Raw genomic sequence first — 20,447 nt, forward strand, 5'->3', positions numbered from 1 at the left:
TGATAACGTGCATTAGAAAAGGGTGGTAGCGGTGAAATCCTGTAGAAATAAATATTATCTTATTCTATATGGGGAGACGGATATCAGCGTTGCAGAATAAAACAGTTGTGGCCAGCAAACTGCTATATACCATTAAAAATGGAGCTGAAAAGCAGGACTCGGTACTTCACTAAAAGGCTTGATATATACATTTAATCATATCTACTAATCCCCTCTCATACTGAGAAAATACAAGAAGAAAAGCACAAGCAATACTTTGAAGAATAATGCTAGTTGTTTAGATGGCAGATTGCTTTGCTATGGCTATTAGTTACAGCTGTGTAATTACATATATGCAGAAGAAAAATGAAGTTGTTTTAAAACAAGTCCTCCTCTGTGAGCAGAATTAATTGATATTAACAGTCCTAACTACATGCCCAAGTACACACACAATATTTTACTAACAGGTTTTTTGGGTCACTCTTCTATTACTGAATTGTAATTTCAGAGCAAATTTGCCTGGAGGTAAGTAATAAATCTGTGTTGCAGTCTTCTTGGGCATTAGAGGAAAAGTGGGTATTTATAGAAAGAAAGAGTACAGAAACTTGTGATTTATTCCTCAGACTTCCTCTGATGCATCACTATTTACACCACAGGCAACCACATCATAAAATATACTCAAATACACACTTAAATTTGCTGCTAAAAACTATTGTAAGCTGAAGGTGGCAGGCTCAGACAGAGTCATTACATGGTCATCCTAGATTTTGCAGTGCAATGAATATTTCGCCTGGATGTTTTTGAGAGCTGGGGTGACGAGGTGACGATCCTGCTCCTTCTGGAGCTAGTGGGGAATTTCCCTTTGTCTTCGGTGCGAGGGAGACGGGTTTGGGAGCCCCAGGAAGCATTTTAGCCTGCATCAGCAGAGGGACTGTCTTCCAAAACTTGGGTGCCGCCTGTGAGCCTTCGCAGAGGCTTCTGAATCCTGTGCCATGTCGGACCCTGCCTGGCTCCGCTGTCTGTGCTGAGCCCTGTCCGGAGCCTGAGCCCCATGAACCCAGCCCATACCGTCACATGGGACGGCTTTTGGTGGGTAGACCACCATTTCCCGCTTCGAGTGACAGTGGGAGATTGGGACTAGCAGCCTACTCTGCTAAAAGCGCCAGGATTTCTGTAAGAGCTCTCAAAGATGTTGAAAATGCCTGCTTCCTGTCTCATTTGGTGTTCCGTGGTAGTCCCCTCTGATGCCGAAAACGATGCCCCTTCTGTGGAAAAGGGCTGCACCTCCCTGCCCCCTGCCTTAGCCCGCGGTGCAGTTGTGATTCAGCTGGGCCCTGCAGAGGCTTGTTAGAGTTGAGGAGATCTTAGCGTGATGCAATATGACTGCAGGCAACTGCTTTAGAAATACACTCTGATATCAGCCCAAGCTTTAAACTCAAAATTTCCTTGATAGCAGCCATTTATTTTTCCATTGACTTCTATTGATTCTTCCGCTCATTTGGTTTGTGTCGCCGTTGGAATGATGAGCTGTAGTGGACCCTTGGAGCTGTTGTGATGGGTGTAATTAAATGTAAATATGCAATTAAGCAACTTAAAAAATAAAATCTGTTGGACTCCAACAGCTTCTTTGTAGATGTTAAGGTTTGTCATGCTTCTGCAGTTTTCAGGGATACATTTCAATGTATGTATGAGGTAGACACCCAGCAGTTTTCTGCAAGTTTTACAGAGCTTCGTGTGAGTATCACTTGGGAGTGTTAGATCTGAGATTTTTCAGAGCCATTACTTGAACTGGTGTCGTAACGTCCATTAAAAAAAATAAAAGAAGAAAAAAAGGACTGGATCTGAGAAGTTGTTTGAGAGTTCTGAGAGAAAATGGCAAGAACACTGATCAGGATACAATTGTTTACCCATAGCTTCATCACTGACTTCATTGTATGAGTGGTTTTCTCCTCAGCTTCATAATATGCTCAAATGCGTTTGTGTGTGTAATATAAAAATAAAAAAAGGGCAAAAAATTGGCATCATTCCAGTTACCCAAGCTCCTAGAAATGCATTCCAGAACCTGTCAAGTCTTAGTGGAATTAGTTTAGGTATAATACAAGCGCATAAAAAATGTGGAGAGGGCCTTGTCCGCATGATACCTACAATGTGGGCACATAATTTTGAACAGTGGTGAAGTGAAAAAGAAAAAAGAGAGGAGGAATTTTTAAGGTGTTACAGGGCTCTTACGTGCTTACAGCTCTGAAGACATACATGTATTTCTATGTATAGTTTTTGTAGTTTAATTGCTGATGGGCAGAACTGTTGTATCCCAAATTTCAGCCCGGAGCCAAATTTTATAACTGAGTTATAAACCACTAAAATAAGGGTTTATGTTTATGATGGAATTGCTGACAGATGCTTATGTATAGTAGGACTAGCAGGCATTGCTGTAATTATGCTATCGTATCCTATCATTAAAGATTTCAATTGAAAGAGGTTTATAAATTGCTCTTCTTCTTAGATAAACCACCCTACATTAAGGCATCAACGATATGGTGCAGAATTAAATTAAAATCTCATAAAATGAAATATGTTCTGTATTAGCTGTTTGACACTTAATTTGCCTCTGAATGAGTAGAGGAAATCACAAATTAACCTGCCTTTGTTTTTCCAGCCATGGCTTATTAGGTGTTAGAACAACTGCAATTACAGGCCAATAATAACCCCCAACCCTTATGAATATGTACTGAAATGTGTCACTTTGTGTTACCAAAACCTGTTTGTTAGGACTATGTAGTTATCCAGGAATTTCTACAGTACATCTTCGGTTTATACTTCAGGGAAGATGTATGAAACTTAAGTTGTTCTTTAGCGGCAACATATGAACAGTGTAATTGAAGGGTAGAGCTTGTGTTTTTCTTTTTTTTTTTTTTTGAATTCAAGGCATGAATCTTAGTTTTAAAAAGTACTCCAGTAAACTGTAGTTCAGTTTTGCTACTTTTCATTGAACTAGCAAGTTAAATTACTTGTTAAACATGATATGATTAAAACATACTAAAAGAAGCATGGCTTTAGTAATCCCACTTCTTGCTTTGTTTTTCTTTGTTGTTGTGTTTGTCTAGCTCTTTCTTAATTTTCAAAATTGATTTCTAAAGTAAGGTACTAAAGGAGAGACTGCAGCTAAACTATGTTTTGGTCCTTGACATTTGCTAGGCCATCTAATAGAGTGTGGTGCCTTCTCTGGTCGGTGTGCAGTCATTCAAAATCATGCTGCTGATGAGGGTATTTATTTGCACATAAATTTATACTTTGAGCATGCTATTCTTTTTTTACTCCTCAAGAACCAAATCATAAATTTTTACTACCGGCTAAGTCTTCCAGTCACCTGACATCTTTGTTGACATCAGCTTTGTTGGAAAGGAGTTGTTAGCATACAGCAGAGGAAGAATAAGTGTGTCTTGACTGTTTTTATGACAGTGCAAGTGTAAACAACTTTGTAGTCCCTTTAAACTTTTAAAAACTGACTTAGCCAGGATGAGAGTTTTTATTTATTAATTAAAAAAAAATAAAAAAGAAGCTCCTCAGGCAGAGGCAAACTTCTACTGACGGATTTAATCACAGCGATTTAGGAAGCTGCCACTCTTGGTCATTCACTCATTCCCGTACCTTTACCAAGTTGCGTTAATAGGTGGCTCCCAGTCTGCTTCATTTCAAAGCTGGGTTGGACAGCCTTTGAAGGTGACCTCACCTGGTGTGTCCAGGCGCTGTTATCATGGCTGTGAAGGAAGCACACTCCTGCAGAGGTGGGGCAGGGGACAACTGCCAGGTGGCAATATCAGGAAGGCTCCATGGTGTTGGCCTGTGTACGCCTCAGAGCAGTTAATGGATGTGGCGTAGGAGGCTAGTAGAAAGTTAAAATTTCAGGGCAGAATGTACTACAAGATACACTATGCATGTTTCAAACCATTCATTCATTTAGTCTCCGTCGCTCTTTCTGTTGCCATCCCATTTTATGTTAGCCGTGGACTGTGAGGAAGGGAGCGCGAGCAGGTAAACCTAAGGGAAGGTGCACTGGTGTTACCCATATGCTTAAGGCCAGGGGAAGCTGCCCTTGCAAGGAGGAAGCTGCAAGGTAAAGCTGCTGTCTTGTGGCTTCCTAGGATCAACGATACTCTGAGCTCCTTTTTTTCTAACTGCTGATTGAGGCTGGCGGCATCCGAGTTTGGCAGTCTCACGCCCTGAAATGATGCATGGGCAGATAATTGTGCATGTGCCTAACATGAATGCCTTGAACAGCTATTTTGAACTCTCTGAATGCCCCGGTACTAAAGCAAAGCATGTGTTTTGCTTGCAGTCGGCTTTAAGTTGATAAAAAGAGAGTCTGATTCTTAGATATGTTATTTCATACCTAATTTATACAGACATCAGTTACACAAGAGTGAAAAGGAAAGGAAAGTCAGGCCCAGATGCTCGGCTTTCATCAGCCTCTGATTTTGAACCACGCAGTACAATGGGGGATGTCCAAGTCTGAGAAGATTAAAGAGTTGGCTCTGCAAAATATCCTTGCTGCTTGCCATACATTTGATAGGACCTTTAGGTTTTCCTAGCCCCATCACTGACATTTTGATTTTTCCTTTGCACTTTTGTTCCTAAGCTCTTATTTCTTCTAAAAATCTTAGTGTTTAAATCTCTTAAATCTTTTACCTACTGCTTTACCTTAGTGTACGTCTAAGCTGGAGACTTGGCAAGGAGTCCGTCAGCTTGTCAGAGCATTCATTGATCTTTTCACAGTGGGAAGGAGAGCCCCACCCAGTGTGAAAAACATCACTCGTTGAATTGGCTTTAATTACTTTAAGACTTGGAACGGGTTTTATGGTTTAGCCAGGAGCCATCGAAGAAGAAAGACTGGGAAGCTCTTGGGACATGAAAAGATGACTGTAGTTAACAGCTTTCCAAAATCATCCATGGAAGTATTTTCTGTAAGCAGGGAGAAATCTTGTATTAAATGGGAAGCACCCCAAGAAACCTGTCCCTGGAAGGGAAGTGCAGCATCGAGACTAAGCAGCTGCTAATAGCCTGGAGGATTTTTGTAGCAAGTCTCCGAGAAGGAGGCAGCGTGGTCTGGTGACTCGTTGAGGTTATTCAGTGCGTTGTATGCCATGGATATGTGTGTTGTAGGCTCTGCAAGCAACATGTATGCCTCTTTTCTTAGTGACAGAGCAGCACAGCCATGGTAATTCACAGAAGCGAAATAGCAGGGCCAGGTGGCTGCACATAGACGTCAGCAGATAGTTTTCATTCAGTGCCAGGCCTTTTACAAAATGGGGAAAAGGAAGCCTGAGTCTAGACCAGAACTGCAGTCTCTCACTCAGCATGTACTGTTGCATCATTTAAAATAGTGAATCAGTGTTTTATTTAGCTGTTGGTACTTGTTTAGTAATATTTACCTTAAGACTTGCAGATCATAAATTCTCCTTTGCAAGCGCACTTGCAGAGTAGCTTCAGAAACAGACCGTGTTTTTAAAAACTGTCTGAAACTGTAAAAAGTTTGGAAAGCAAATTATGGGTGGCATATATCGAATTGCAGAAAAAAAAAGGGTATGTGATTCTCTTAAATTTTTGATTCTGAGACACTCAAAAGGAAAAAAAGTAGGTAAAAATATAGGTCAAGAATAGGGTAAATATTTTTCAATGTAGCTATTTTACATAAGTTTAGTTACATGGATTTGTTTAGGTAAGCTGTAGTCAAAAGTTTCTGCACATTCAGTTCAACTCCTGTTTCTCAGAGATTTGTTCTCTTCCTGCTAGGAAGTGTGTCTTATTTAAAAGTTCATTTCTGCTGGCAAATAAATTCTAGATCAAATAAGGATTCGCTGCTAAAAATCATCCCCGTTTTTAGCAAGCACATTTACATGAAAGTCAACAGAATTGCCTCTAAGCGCACCAGACTACATTTGGTTCACATCATTCATCTGTTTCTGTGGCGGATAATACTTTGTGACATAATCATTTTCTCTGGAGTAGCTAATTGTAATGCCAAGGAACTACAGATTTATAAAAGAGAAACAATAGCAGCAGATAAATATTGCGTTAACAGAGGCTCTTTGTTCTTCTCGTACAGCCAGCTTGATTTTGGGGTGGTTGGAGGAGTTACAGCATTTCAAATAAGAGGAAAATTTTGGTGAGATTTTTAATGTAAAAGGAAAAGCTTGGAAAAAGCAATGGTTTGTTTCGTTAAAAATGCTTTGGAAGAAACTTCCCCCAAATCTTCCATTCAATTTTTTTACGTCGAGAAAAGTGCTGGGAAGGCAGCAGTCCCCAGCCTTAATGAGAAAGGCATGTTTTCACCGGTAGGCTGCTGGCTGACCATCTGACATGATACAGTCACTCGGTAGCAGCAAGAACTCATAGCACAACTTCCCGGGGTGACGCAGACGGAGGAAAAAGAGGGGAAAACTCTCAGCAGTCTCAGAGTGCTCCTCTGCTGCTCTAAAGGGAACCGGTTGCCTGAGCCCTGCCTGAGGCGCAGGGTGGCACAGGTCTGTCTGGTGGGGCCAGACCGCTCCAAGGGATTCTCAAAGAGGTTTGGCTTATGTTGTGGTGGAGAAACAGTTCCTAGGTTTATCAGCAGTAAGGTACTGGCACTGCACAGCACTGCCACTTGGCTGATTTACCCCGTCTGGGCAGTTAACGGTGCTTAGACGAATTCTCGTCTGCCAGCGAGAAGCGATTCCCTAAGGCAGGCTTTCAAACCAGCATGAATTAAGAGATGATGGAAGCAAAATGAATGGCCAGCATAGTCGTGCCTCGGGACACCGTGTTGTATCTAACATTTTTCTGTAGGCTGAGGAATAACTAGGCATGACTTCAAGCTTTTGGGGCACTCCCTGTGTGTGGATGTGTACACAAGTGTGCGCATTTGTGTGTGTGTGTGCGTGCCCATGCATCCTCTTTATATAATAGGGTGAATATCTTTGCTTTCATTTATCATTGACTGAGTAATTCTAGATCTTTACGGTTAAAACTAATGGAAGGAGCTACACAGGGTCTGAGAAAGATGGAAAATTAGAGGAAAAACATGCACAAAACAAGTAGGAAAAATATTAACGGGCAAAAACATTTAGAACATGTGTATCGTTACCTTAATTTAACATTTATCCAAAAATACATAGAATAGCTGCAATGCTAGAGTTCTGCTGCTTGAAATTTCTATTATCTTATTCTGTTATCAGCTGCAAAGAATGCAAGCTCTAAATATAGTGCACATTCAGAGACTCTGAGCCTGTGGTTTCTTGGACAAAATTCTTGTGTTCTTTGTGCTGTAGTCAGCAGTATTAGTCAAGTGAGCAGATATTGACTGTGGTATTCACGTGCAGTGAACCAGAAGCAAGCCAACTCTATAGAGGCTGCTGTCAAACTTGTTGCAGTGGCCTGTGAGGTACTGGACTGTGACAGACTCCTTTTTTTTCAGTACAATTCTTCCACTCATGTTAAATCTTGCTTCAAAGAGAACTGAAATGTTACAGTCTTAGCGTTCTTTCTTTCTTTCTCTTTTTTTCCGTCCTTTTTTAAAGCATACTGGTGAGATTCCTGTGTTGTGAATTGGAAGTCCCTAAAGTGAGAGTTGGTATAAACTGGATGAAACGCGAGCAATGAGTACATCTGCGGTGTAGGAGCGCAGAGCATCTTCATCATACTCACACAATCTTTCCCTGACTTAGACTCTCTTCTCCCCCAACAAAGATATCGTATCCCCTATAATCTTGGAATTTAGTTCAGACTTCTTTTCCCAAAGGAATTAAAAACAGAAGTTAAATAATAACTTGTTTCCCTTTTTCTCACCTCTGTCTCAACCCACTATATATTTATATATATCTAAATGTGTATGTATAGTCTGTGTTTGTTTGCATATTTGTAACAGAAAGCAGACTCTTGAGCTGGTGTCGGCTGGGCTTCTGAGATGTAGGAGACTAAGTAGCTGCCCCTTGCATATTCTCTATTATATGATGCTAGGAAAAAAAAAAAAAGACAAGACCCTAATACCACCCAAAGGAATGTGCTCAATGGGTGTTTTATCTGTGTGCCTCAGGGTAGGCTGGGCCAGCATTTGTGACTGATATTATTGATTAACAGAGGAAACAATTTAAAGAAAATTATTATGCTGTTTGATTTTTGCTCTTAGGATGCTGTTGTACATGACCAAAGAAGGACTTTGGACCTTATTTTAGAAGCAGCTTTATATTGAGGTTGGGTTCTATGAAGTTGCTGTTAGAGACCAGGCAAGAATGGATTGCTTAGTCCCTTCCAGCACTGAATGTCTGTGTCTGATCCTACAGTAGATTATGTCTGCATTTATCGTTAATTGTATAGGGGTGTTGGTAGTTTTCTGGAGACCCCACAGACGTTAGACACAGAGGCAAGATATCCTGAAGGCCATGAGCCAGGAATACAAAGCTCCCAAAGGACCTGTCTCCTTCCCGAAAGCGTTATTTATGAGGTGCTCTGACCGTTGGTGTCAATTAGGGAGTATTTCGCATGAGGGAGAATTTCTAAACATATCAGATTTAAGTGGCTATCTCTTTAAAGATACACATCTTTCAGTCCTCTATCTCCTGTTGAAATTCAGCTTAGATTTATCATGCCTTTTCCACTGGCCTGTGGAAGAAAAGATTGATAGTCTAGTCCAGTTTATAGAGGCCACCAACGCAAATAGCCCCATTTAACAACATTGTAGACAGATTTGGTGGGGAGGGCAGGAGCTGAATGACCAGGGGCAAATCAGGTGTTCTCTGCTTCACCCTGGAAGATCACTAGCAGCGTACATCATCAAGACAGTACCAAGAAAGCTTGTGTAGCTGCCCCTGTCTTAGTTTGCCATATTTGTTCCTCGGATGTCAGGCTTCCATCCTGACATCTTTTGTGGGAACTGGGTTTCTACTCCTACGATTAGATTGAATCGCAAAGGTACTGAGGTAGCAAATGTGTAGGTCATCCTGCTGGTGCAGGTGTGTCCCAAGTTGGCCAGTTTGTTCCCTTTTGTGGTTTTCATCTGCATGCCTAGCTACCTATTCTGTTTAGGGAACTGGTAATGCTTCCAGCATTTAGATTGAATTTACTACTTCTCTAAAAAATGTACGGCCAGAACATTCATTTGCTTTATACTTAGTCCTTGTTTTTCATGTATTTCCCCCTACAGGCACATTAGAAGTGGTGTCCCCACCCATTTCTGGTTCTTGAGGTTGTTCAAAGTTACAGCTTTGCCCAAGAAATGCTTTTTCAATTCCAGTTTTGTACACAAATAGGGCAAGAACAGCAGTGTGAAGACTTTATCTCTTGTTTCTTCTGATGGCTGCGGTGTTCCAGCCATTATATAGTCACCATTTGTGAGAACCGACTTGTAGTGCGGATTATGTAGTATCACAATGGCTCTCAGTGCCTGCAGGATCAAATAAAGAAGCTGGCCTGGCTGAGACAAAACTTCCTAGCCCAATTTGAGAACTGAGTGTTCTCCTGCTCTGATTTGGTTGCACGCCAGCCAGCTCCCACACCTGGACCTTTGATACTGGCAGAGAAAATACAAGAAGTGTTAGCAGAATATGTTTCTTCCCCCCTCCTAACTTAGCAGCATTCACCGTTGATACAAGTTGTTTCGTGTACCTGTGAATCCTGCTGCCCTCATGGATGGTGGTGCGGATCCGTGGCTCGCCTGCGATTTGCAGTGGCGCATGGAGGATGGGAGAATCTCAGAAGCAGTTGTGTTTTCATAGGGTCACTCCTTGACTCGCAGTCCTGGGTACAGCATACACATATACTGTACACCTAGTCCTGTCATTGAGGTGCACTCTCAAAATGGCTTTTCTTCCCTAAGTCATGGATTTAGCTTGGGGTGGGGGGAGGAGGCATTTCAGAAAATAATCTGTGTATTTTATACTGAAATATATATACAGAAAATTTTATACAGAAATTTCTGTATATCTTTATAATTTTTTTTTCCTGCTGCAAGTGGTAGTGCTAGGTGAGAAATTCTAGCTGACTCTCTGGTCAGTAATAGTCACTAATCCTTGTGAATATCAATTTTGGGCAGTCTGCTAATGTTAGTAGAGGGATGTGAAGCAAATCCAGCCGTACCTCAACAGAAATGATTAATGCTGAACCTTCACATAACTGTTTCTGTCAGGATTGTAGTCCTTTAAAGTTAGAATTTTAGTCAAACGTTCCCTTCACAACCAAATTTAAGTAGCAAGTGCAGTAAGACAGACAGTCACTGAATTTGTTTTCTGTTTTTGCCAACTTGCTTTTGTTTTAAACATTTAAAATCTTATTTTAGCATATCAAATTAAAATTGAAGAAAAGCTTTCTCTCTTCTCACAAATTGCAGTTTTGTAATGTTGCGGATGTGACTTACAGAAGGCTGAGGGGTTTGCTTTGCTTTGGTTTTGAATTTGGAAAAAGAATGTTTCTTGGCATCACAGAACAGACATTGAGTGTTCATTTGAGGTAATGTGAGAGGCTTTTCGGGTACTTTGCCAGGAGAAGGAACACCTGCCTTACCACTGCCTTAAAGGGAGGAAGGAGTTAAGGGAGTATTTGTGAAATTTCATGTATCACTTGGTTTCAAAGTTTGATTTTACTGTCGTGGGTCGTACCCATCACAAGAAAAACTTTCCCTGAATACCACATGAATTTTGTTGAGATTTAGGACCAGCCTCAAGCTCTTCTTTCTGGTCAGGTCATCCCCCTGGTGGATGCAATAATCTGGTCCTCACGCTGCGGGAGTGTATCCCAATTAGCGATTCTGTTTTTCCACCGAGCCTATTCCTGCACATAGGCAGGAGCGCTCTTTGCATGCCGGCTGCACCCTCTTCTGATCTGTGAATGATAGAGAGAGAAATCGGGAGTAATAGTAGAAACCGTTTCAACTCTCTTCATAGCTTTGTACCATTTGGATGTTTTTCTTCTTCCAGTCATTCATACATGTATGTATGTATGTGCACTTTCTCTGTTGTGCATAACAACTTCAAGGTTATTTTTTAAAGACCTTCAGGCATTTTCTGAGCGTTTTTTGAACCAGTGCACCATTCACCGGTGTATTGCTTGTATAGAGGTCGTCTTTGATGAGGTTTTTGTCATATGCACCCACTGAAGTTTCAGTGTACTCAAGCATTAGAAAAGCCACTATTTGAGCGTCTTTGTTTTCTTTGTTGAGCTGTTTATTTTGCTTTCTTCCCACACAGTTCCCTGGCCTCACTCTGACAACTGCTTTTCTGCATGAATTACATTCCTCGGGGCCGCAAGTCTCCTAATTCTTCCAGTCGATTTGATTCCTGCCTGTGTGATTAGTCCTCTGCTCCAACACACAGTTGGTCTTTGCCGAGCAAACTGCTTGCTAAGTGCCTTTAACATGAAGACCTAACTACATTTTTTAACCTCATTAGTGTGTAGGGCACTGCTTCATTCCAGCTTAATAACATGGCCACTATTGAATCATCACTTGCTCTAAAACAGGTTACAAAAAGGTTACCTAAGTTGTCTGGTTTTCTTTTTGTATGACTGTGCTTTTGCTGGATAACGGTTTCTTTCAGCACATATCCAGTTTTAGCATGTAAGTTGCTTTTTGAAAGGAAACCCATCATCGATTCTGCTCAGGCAGATTTGCGATGCTGAGAAATTTTGTGTTTGTTTGTTCAAAAAGAGACTCGGTGCCTATTTGGAAATAGCGACTCTAAGTAAAGAAGCTGGTAAGAAAACGCGGTTTTGGGAGAAAAGGGGAAGAGGGCTTGGGGGAGCTGATAAAATTTTCCTATTTGTTTCAGCTTTAGAATTACAAAGATCTCATCTTCCCCAGGTTAAATACAGACTTCTCACTGTAACGCTGGATTTACAGCAATGCGGCCACAGCCTGCATTGGTTCATTTGTCTCATGGGATCAATTTTTAGCTGAACGTATCGTCACTGAAATTTAGATTTCAGTTGCAGTCGCGCGTAAACTCGAATGGAAAAGATATTAAAGGACTTCCAAATGTTGTAAAGGCGGTTTAAAAAAAATAATAAAAGTTTCCTAAGAAGACAGTGTCACCAGGGAGCTGGGGGGAAGAACGGAGGCACTGGGTCACATGCCACTTGTGATGGTGCATTTGTGCAGTTGCATAGCACAGCCACTCAGAGGGTGAGACTTCATGATTAATGGTGTTTATTCTTGACAGAAGCCTCCTTTATTTATCTGCAATACAGTTTAGTGATTTTATCAGTCACCTGAATGAAAAATATTCAGTCATACCAATATTGCAGTGTAAATTGAGTAGAGTCACTTTTTATTATATCTTTCAGCCTTATCATCTGCACAGTAATTTTCTAGCAGGAGTTTGATATAGAAAGGCTGGATTTAGCTGTACTTGACACAAAGCCTCTTCAATTTCCCCTAAAAGTTCAGGCTACTCTTAGAAATGTGTATAAATATATATATAAAACCCTCTTATCCAAGCAATTTCAGGATTTGAAAGAATAAAGATAAAATGCGCAAGCCCGGATGTGAGAAATGTTGTTCATATGAAAACATCTAATAGCTCTGAAGCCACCGGTGAAATGCTCTTTTAGTGTTTAAGCTTGTGGCTTAGTGCAGTTCTTTTTGCATGGCTACGTAGTCTGACTTTCTTCTAATCAATCATCATCCAACTCCAATCAGCATACAGGCAGAGCCTATCGTTCATCCTGGGTGTAATTTCAGAGTTGAAGACTATAATGGCCACATACAGCACATTAGTCACTGCGATAACAGCTAGTGGCACTCCTGAGGAAGGGGGAGGACAGGGGAGAAGGGGAATAAAATTCTTCTCGTTCTCACAGTGCATTAGTGAAATAGGAGCAAATGTTAAACAAATGTTTATTCAATTAGCTGACTTAACAGCATTAAGTGTGAGAAAGCTTCTGACACCCCTTTGACCCACTCTTTTGCGGGAGGAGAGGAAGGGGAAAGGGAAGGAAGAAAAGGGTGCATGAATGCCATCAGGATTTATATATGCCCACATATTCATATGATGGTGCCGCGGTGGTTAAACACTTCAAGAGATGGCAGGCCCTGCCTGTAACCGAGAGGGGGCTAGAATTTGAATAGCAAATGAGACCACCTCTAGAGCATCAAAAGAGAATTGCAGAGCGGGGAAGTTTGCTGTAGGAATGCAGTTGGTAATTTTACTGTCCAGTCTGTTATTAATAACAGATAATGAGTATGCTGTAGACCTTTTAGATTTTCTTGCTGTACTTTGTGCTACAGCATAGTTTGAAGAGGGAATAGTATATGGAGGTCCAAGGCAATCTCTCCTCTAATGTGTAGCAACACTTTTCCAAGGCTTATTCGAATAACATTTGCTTGTCGCGTGCATCCATTTTATAGTCGTGATTATGAGTTCTGCATCAAATGCAGCATTAATACATTATCCTTGGTATATTAATAACCACGAGTCAATAGACTTGGAACCAGCTGAAGACAGGGGATGAAAAATTTACCAGCACTGGGATTGGGCTGTGCCTTGTAGGTGTTTGGTTTTACCCCACTTATGGTTCTCAGAAGTCAGTGTGAACTGAGCAGGTCAGGCTCTGCCTTGGTAAGGCTCTACCAGAAGCAGGCGATGGAAATCACAGAGTATCTTGTTAGCATTACTTTTATTTACTGTTTACATTGCTGCAACATCCAACAGCTCCATGTGGGATCAGAGCTCTGCTGAGTGTTGTGCAAACACAAGGAGCTCTGCCAGGAAGAGCTTTGGCAAATGAACTCTGGTGAGTCGGCTCCGACGGCCTTGGGGGTTACCAGCCCCAGCTGTTTTCCTCGCCCTGGAGATTACCCCTTGTCCCTCAGCAGGGTCAGACGGTGTCCCTTCGCCCCATTTACAGTCTGGCAACTTTGCCCTTGCTCACTGAAACAGGGCACTGAAGTGGTTAGAGGCAGAGATGTGCCTAACCTCTCTCTCTAACAGAGACCCCCTGTGCTGGGGGTTGGCAGTAATTGCTGGGAGGGGGCACCAGCTGGGTAGCTGGGGACAGTAACCGCTTACACAGTTGCCTCAAAATTTACAAGAGGACATCCACCTAAAAGGCAAGGGGCATTTGGAGGGAGTAGTTAATAGTCGGTCACGTTTTTGTGTGTTTGCACCCTTTGTTTGTACGAGCAAAGAAATTGCCAAGTGTATCCATGTAATCCTCCCCCTAGTCACCGATTTCTTTGCAGCAGTCCTGAGGAGGATTTGAGGGAGGAGAGGCAAGGCAGGACGCTCTGTATGCTAAGGCCAAGTGGCGAGTGTTTCAGAGGAGTGCCAAGGGGCAGTGGCAGTGGTTGGTGGCAGGATGGAAGGAAGAGGAAAAGGAGAGGCGTGTTGTTGTGGGGAGATTTACCAGTATGTGAGGACAAGAAGAAGCCTGGGCTTGACTTGGAGAAATACTGGGAGGCAGTACCTGGTTTTCTTTGCATTTGGCAAAAAAAAGAAGTAAAAAAAAAAAAAAAATCAGTCAAAACTATATCTTCACACACATTTAAGGAACGCATGTCAAGACTCCCAAGTCAAGACTCGTGTAATGAAAGGCATATACCCTGACTCAGTGGCATCTGAAACAGCAGTTGCTCACTGCAGTCAGTGCAGGTGTTACTGTGGGCTGGAGGTCACCAGCGTCGCAGCTGACCTTAGGTAAACAAAACGTTCAATAATGGGATGAATATTCATTGCTTTTTACAGCAGAAACTCTTCTTGAGGGAATCCACAAGCGGATGGTTGAGTTATTTATGAATTATTACAAGTAGCAGGGGGTGTATGTAAAAAAAACTGGATCTGCGTTCAGGCAGTCCGTCAACTGAAAAATAGGAATACAGTCACTGACTAAGGATTTAGTGCTTTGATTAATGTAGCCAATTTTTAACTGTAACTACATAACGTTAACACTTCCCAAATAAAGAAAGGGGAGCCAGAGTAATATTCTTTTGCTGTGGGTCATGGGCTAATTGTCGTGTGTGATTCCCAACGCCAAGAACATCTCTTGTCCAGTCATGTGTGTCTGGTTTTTTTTATTTATTCTATAATGCCACCTTGTAACTTTAAGAGGGAGAAGCGTTTCCTTCTAACCCAAAGCAAGGTTATTTGTATACTTTAGGAATTTACATTCCAGAACTGCACACATTTTGTAAGGCACTGTCTTTGCCTCAATGAAAAAATATTAATAACGTAGTATCTCTTGGTCTGACCTTTCCACTGTAGATACCAAACACTTTCTGAGTGCTTTACCAGAGTTGTACAGATGGGGAAACTGCAGATGAGGAAGTGAACAAGTTTGTCCAAGGTAGCACAGCAGATAAGTGATGGAAACCAAACCGGAGCCTGTGTACCTTAAACCCTGATCTCGCTCCTCTTACATGTAAACTATATAGGCACTGACCCATTCATGGTTGCTTTGTACATATATCTGCTGAATGGAAGGTTGCTACCAAATCCGATTCTGTGACTTACTTTCCCATACTGACTACAGTTCCAGTGTGAATTTTGGAGGAAAAATGAGCAAAATATTGACTAGGTGTTGAAACATGGAAAGGAATATAGGAAATCAAGATTCTTTCTCATATTAGGACTTAAGCACGTTCTTGTTTTCCTCCTCCTTCATTTGCACCACTAAGAAAATACAGTTAATAGGGCTTACCTTTTTGTAGCACTTGAGCTCTTTTACATGAAGTGTGCTCTGACATTCCCATGCATTTAATTAACTTTAATTCCTTAAATGTTCAAAATAATTTGCTTAGTTTTCCTAAGTCTAAGAATGTAATACAGCAGCTTTGAGGCAGTGAGTTATTTTAGGGGAATGGGCTGCCTATTTTAAGACACAAGTTCTGAAAAAAAATTTTAAGTATTAAAAGATATTATTATTGATTTCCCATACTATATATTTATGGGTTTGTTTACAAATATCCAATTAGAAGTGCAAAGAGAAAAGGGACTGTGAAGTTGCGTTTTAAAAATACTCAGCGCTGGCATCGCTTTCCTTGCATTGAAGTCAGTGGAAGCTTTACTGGTGGCTCTCGGGGAGCGCGGTATTGGGTCAGCACTTTGTGCTTATGAAGATCATGTCCACAATCACTTAAGGATTTTATCAATTAAATCAGTGGACAGTTTCCCATCAGTTGCAGTTTATGCAGGGTTGAACCCTACAACAGCAACTAAAGATTTTGAGAAGCAGGATGATTATTTGACTTAGTTTTTCTGTATTGTTTAGGTGTATAGTTAGTTGCCTGAGCCTGACTTATTGGGCACCTGCAACAACGTTTGTGCTTTTAACAGTGAGGAGCAAGTTGTTCATTTGGGCTAATCTTAACTGTTAGAATTGTTCTTACTTGTATTTTCAGGATCAAGCCTTACTTTATTAGAGCTCAGCTTTCTTAATGTTAAACCCTTTTATCAGCCAGTAGTTGACTGCTGGTGCCAAAGGGTCAGTCTGTACAAGCGACTGACATTAAACAAGCAATAATCATTTAACATAGGAGATATTACCAAAGGAATTGAGCCATGTGCTTTAAAGCAGGAGTCCCTGCCTAACAAGAAAGTCCTTATTGTTTGTTCGTCTTCCAGGATCTCCTAGAAATAAAAGTGTTAATATTTTGGGGGGCAGCCATCGGAAGATTATTGCAGGAAAAAAAAAAAAGAAAAAAGCAAAAGATCATAGGCAGTTTAAGGAGTTTAACATTTTTCAATTGTCCAGGCAGGGCTGAATTGAGCAGGTATCAGAGAAACAGTGTGGATATCATTGGCATGAGAGTTATGCCATCAGTGCTTGCTCCAGCATTGAATAACGTACTGTTAAATGATTAAATATCGAGGTTTGAACTTTGACACTTTCATAATATAACAAGATGGATGAAAAGGCAATAATAAATTAGGTTATGTTACAATATTTCATCGCACTTCGTTGACAAGCTTTGTTCTGTGAGATAGATTATTGTTCCATCTGTAACCTCAGCTCAGTGTCATATTTACAATGTTATAGTTAAGGATCACTTGCTGTTTTCAATATAAATGTATTTTTCAACAGATTCATAAAAGAGCCATTTAAAAATTTATCAGGACAAAACTTGGCATTAAAATTTCCAGTCCTGGAGTTATAGTTTCCTTTAAAATCAAGAAATGCTTATATCACCATGATTTTTTTTTTTTTTTAAGATAGGTTGTGTTGAGAAGAGGTTTTTGCCCGCGCACAGCTTAAAGCTATTTGGAAACCATTTATGACAGATCACATCTCCAACACCAAACCCACCTCAAAATTTTCCTCCAGATTTTCCTGTGACACAGACCTTTGTGGCTGTCCTGAGTGGCTTTATATCTGCTTCCAGAAAACGTTGCTATTGAAGAGCCCGCTCTGACAAGTGTGGGTGTCGCAGCACGCCCCAGGGTTTGCTGTACTTTTTGCAGTTGCAAGAGGTGCGAGAACAGAGACAACGTGCATTGTATTAATATTCTGGCATGTCCTGGAGCAGTTCAAGGACTCCAAAGCAAAGAAAAACCCAGCGTGAGGACCCGGAGGCAACTAATAGGCCATAATTGCCTTGAACAGCCTCACCAGGGACCTCCACCCACACCCCATGCGCTCAGGAGCCCCTTTTAAGCTCAGCCTGGGGCTTTTAGTCCCTGCCTGAGCTATGTTGTAGGTAGCGCCCGTCTGTACTCCTGCTCCTGGCTGAGCTCAGGACCTGCACTGTTGGTAGCTGTTCTCCTGGATGGACCCCCCAGAGCTATGCTGTAGCTTTTCTCCTGTCCTGACTTTGGCCCTGTCTCCTTCTGCATTTGACTGACCCTCCCTGACCTGGTTTGTCACTTTGCCTTGTCTGAGACTGCTGATGGACCCTGTTACCAGCGCCTGGCTCTGGTGGCATGGAGTGCATTGCCTGTGCAGGGGTTAACTTTGGCTCCTGACCTGTCTTCCCTTAAAGACCAGCTGGCCCTTCCTGCTCCGCACCACCCTGAACTGGATCTCTTTTCTTCCCGTCCCCTCCCCTCCTTCAGTTCCTGGGCTAACCACCCCTACTCAGTTACAAGCATACATCCATGTAAGATGGTTTCATGGTACTTTGGGCTGCCTGGCTCTTCACTAGGTCTACATGAGCGATAAAACTGTGTGACTTAGTTGGGAATGGGGTGAAAAAAGCAGAATGGGAAAGTGGAGTTCAGTGTTCTTGTTTTGTTGTGAAATTTCTAAACAGTTACAGGTCTACTAGCTTGGAAAATAAAACCTAATACTATTTTTGTCATCTTCATTTTTTAGAGCCTCAAAATCACCAAATAGTTTAGTTTTTTGAATGCACAGAATTCAAGGAAGTTGTATCTTCCCACCTGCAGTTTCCTTCTGTCTCGTGCCACAGGAGCAGTTCAGGAACGTAGGTGAGAGGAAAGGTGCAAGTTAGAAGGGAAAAATGAGGTAAGCTGGGGAATATGCTGTGCCTTCTCTAGCCTAATAGCTGGAGCTAATACAGCACCTTTCCCACCTCACCCTACTGTGCCAGGGACGCGGGCAGAGACTGGAAGTTGTGCTCCTGAATCCTGTCAGTATGGCACTGAGAAGAGAGGGTGGTTGAGGGGCCACATAGTCAACAAACTTTGCTTGTGGATCTTGCTTACCTACCTGGGGATTTTTACCTCTAGTCACAGCCACACAGCAGTGTTTCTCCTGCAGGAGTTAACCCATTCTGTTACTACCAAAGGAAGGGATAGGATTTCCACTTGGAGCATCTGATCTTCTTCATTGAAAAACTGACTAACGCTTAGGTATGAAAAACACCCCCCCTACCCCCATTCCCTCTGCTGATGAAAAAAATGTGGGATCCTTTCAAGATAATACTAGATAATCATCTACGCATGCAGATCATTTTGAAATACGTATAACTCACTCATGCTTGCTGCATCAACTCTCAAGATTCCCATTATCTTCCTTCCCCAGTTAAAAAAAGGGCTGCATGGGCTGAAAAGGGAATTGTACTTTGTTCAGTTTTTGTGGTGGCTAAAATCCAAACCTGCTGCTGGTCAGTCATCTTGTGCAGAGTTCATCTGTTGCAGCTGTAAGCAACAAAACAAAATGACACACCGTTTTCATGAGTAATAACTGAAATCTTACATACAGCTCACCTGTGGTTCAGCAGTGGTCAGAAAAAGCATTAAAAAAAAAAAAAAAAGAGTGGCTTCATGCGTTTTGTGATTTGCCATATATCTAATGCTGCTTGCAGCTGCTGAACTGGTGTGACCACATAAGTTTTTAAGACTGTGCAGTCACCTCTGCAACATTCGTCAAAAAAAGTGTCGTGACTAATTGGAAAAAATACACCTGTTTGCCCTTACATTGATCTCACTGCCTCGGCACATGTGCGCCATTCTCCTGCTGAGTAGTTGAGACTCTCCAGAGCGTTGGGACTCAGGACAGGGAGAAGTTGGCAGGCCGGAGATAGGTGAGGAGTGGAAAGACCTGGATTAGGAATGGAAGCTGTGTGGCAGTCACGGTATTTTGGCACCTTAGTGGTGAGGAGGAAGGCAGTCTGGGCAGAAGAGAGGAGACACCTTCCCAGCCAGCCCCATTGTCTGCTGCTTCTCCTTTGCGTCAGGGATATAGGTGTAATCAAGGTTACTGAAAAAATAATAAAATCAGCCTAGTGTGCCAGGATAAAAATTGCAGTGATAAAACACAGCTACAGGATCTCTTTTACTCCCAAACCTGAAGATCTCCAAATTAGTACTGGAAGTATGATAGGCTTTGTATTAAATAATTGAGTTTGCAGGGTCTCTATGAGTAGACACAAAGGGCCTGATTCGGAAAAGTGTACATCTGCTTCTCTCCCTCTCTCGGAAGGAAGCCTTAGTGCTCCAAGTACGTCGTTGAACAGGAAAACTCCTGTCTAGGAGAAGATGCCGGGCAAGTTCTGCCTTCCCATGATTTACAGGTGAGGCATTGAACATACAAGTTTCAACCACCATAACTGAAAATGTCCCAGCATTTTCACATGGTGAAACCTCATTGCATCCCACAAAGTAGCCTCAGACGCAAGGCAGAGCACCACATGCCAAGGCTGGGGACAAAGTACATTTGAAATAAAAGTGATGGGGGTGGACTGACACCCACGTCTGGAGATTTGATTTGCTTGTCTCTGAATGAGTGCCTGCAGAGACACTCCTGGGCTGTACAATTTGTTGTTTACAGCTCAAAAATCATTCTTTATTGATACACAAAGAGGTTGCAAAGCAACAGCTAATAGTAAGTGTGTTTGGCTGTACCCTTTCTGAAAGTCAGCATTTTAGTTTGAAGGAGGGGGTTAAACAATGCTTTTGAAAGATGTTCATAGTGAAGTTTAATCATGGAGGGAAAAGAAGGGAAGAATATGTGACATTTGTTGGAATAAATCAGGAGGGCTCAAATAGTGGGAGAGCTGAGAGCAGATGGAGGCAGGAAGAATAATGGGGCTGTAGGGAAAGGAGGGT

General features: G+C 41.8%; 1 protein-coding gene across 3 annotated transcripts in view; it reads left to right on the forward strand.

Moving 5' to 3' along the window:
- Positions 1-20,447, forward strand: part of GLI3 (GLI family zinc finger 3) — a 213,880-nt gene that overhangs the window by 116,823 nt on the left and 76,610 nt on the right. The gene's annotated exons all lie outside the window — the stretch shown is intronic.

Source organism: Rissa tridactyla, chromosome 2 (genome assembly GCF_028500815.1).
Source record: "Rissa tridactyla isolate bRisTri1 chromosome 2, bRisTri1.patW.cur.20221130, whole genome shotgun sequence".
NCBI classification, from domain to species: domain Eukaryota; kingdom Metazoa; phylum Chordata; class Aves; order Charadriiformes; family Laridae; genus Rissa; species Rissa tridactyla.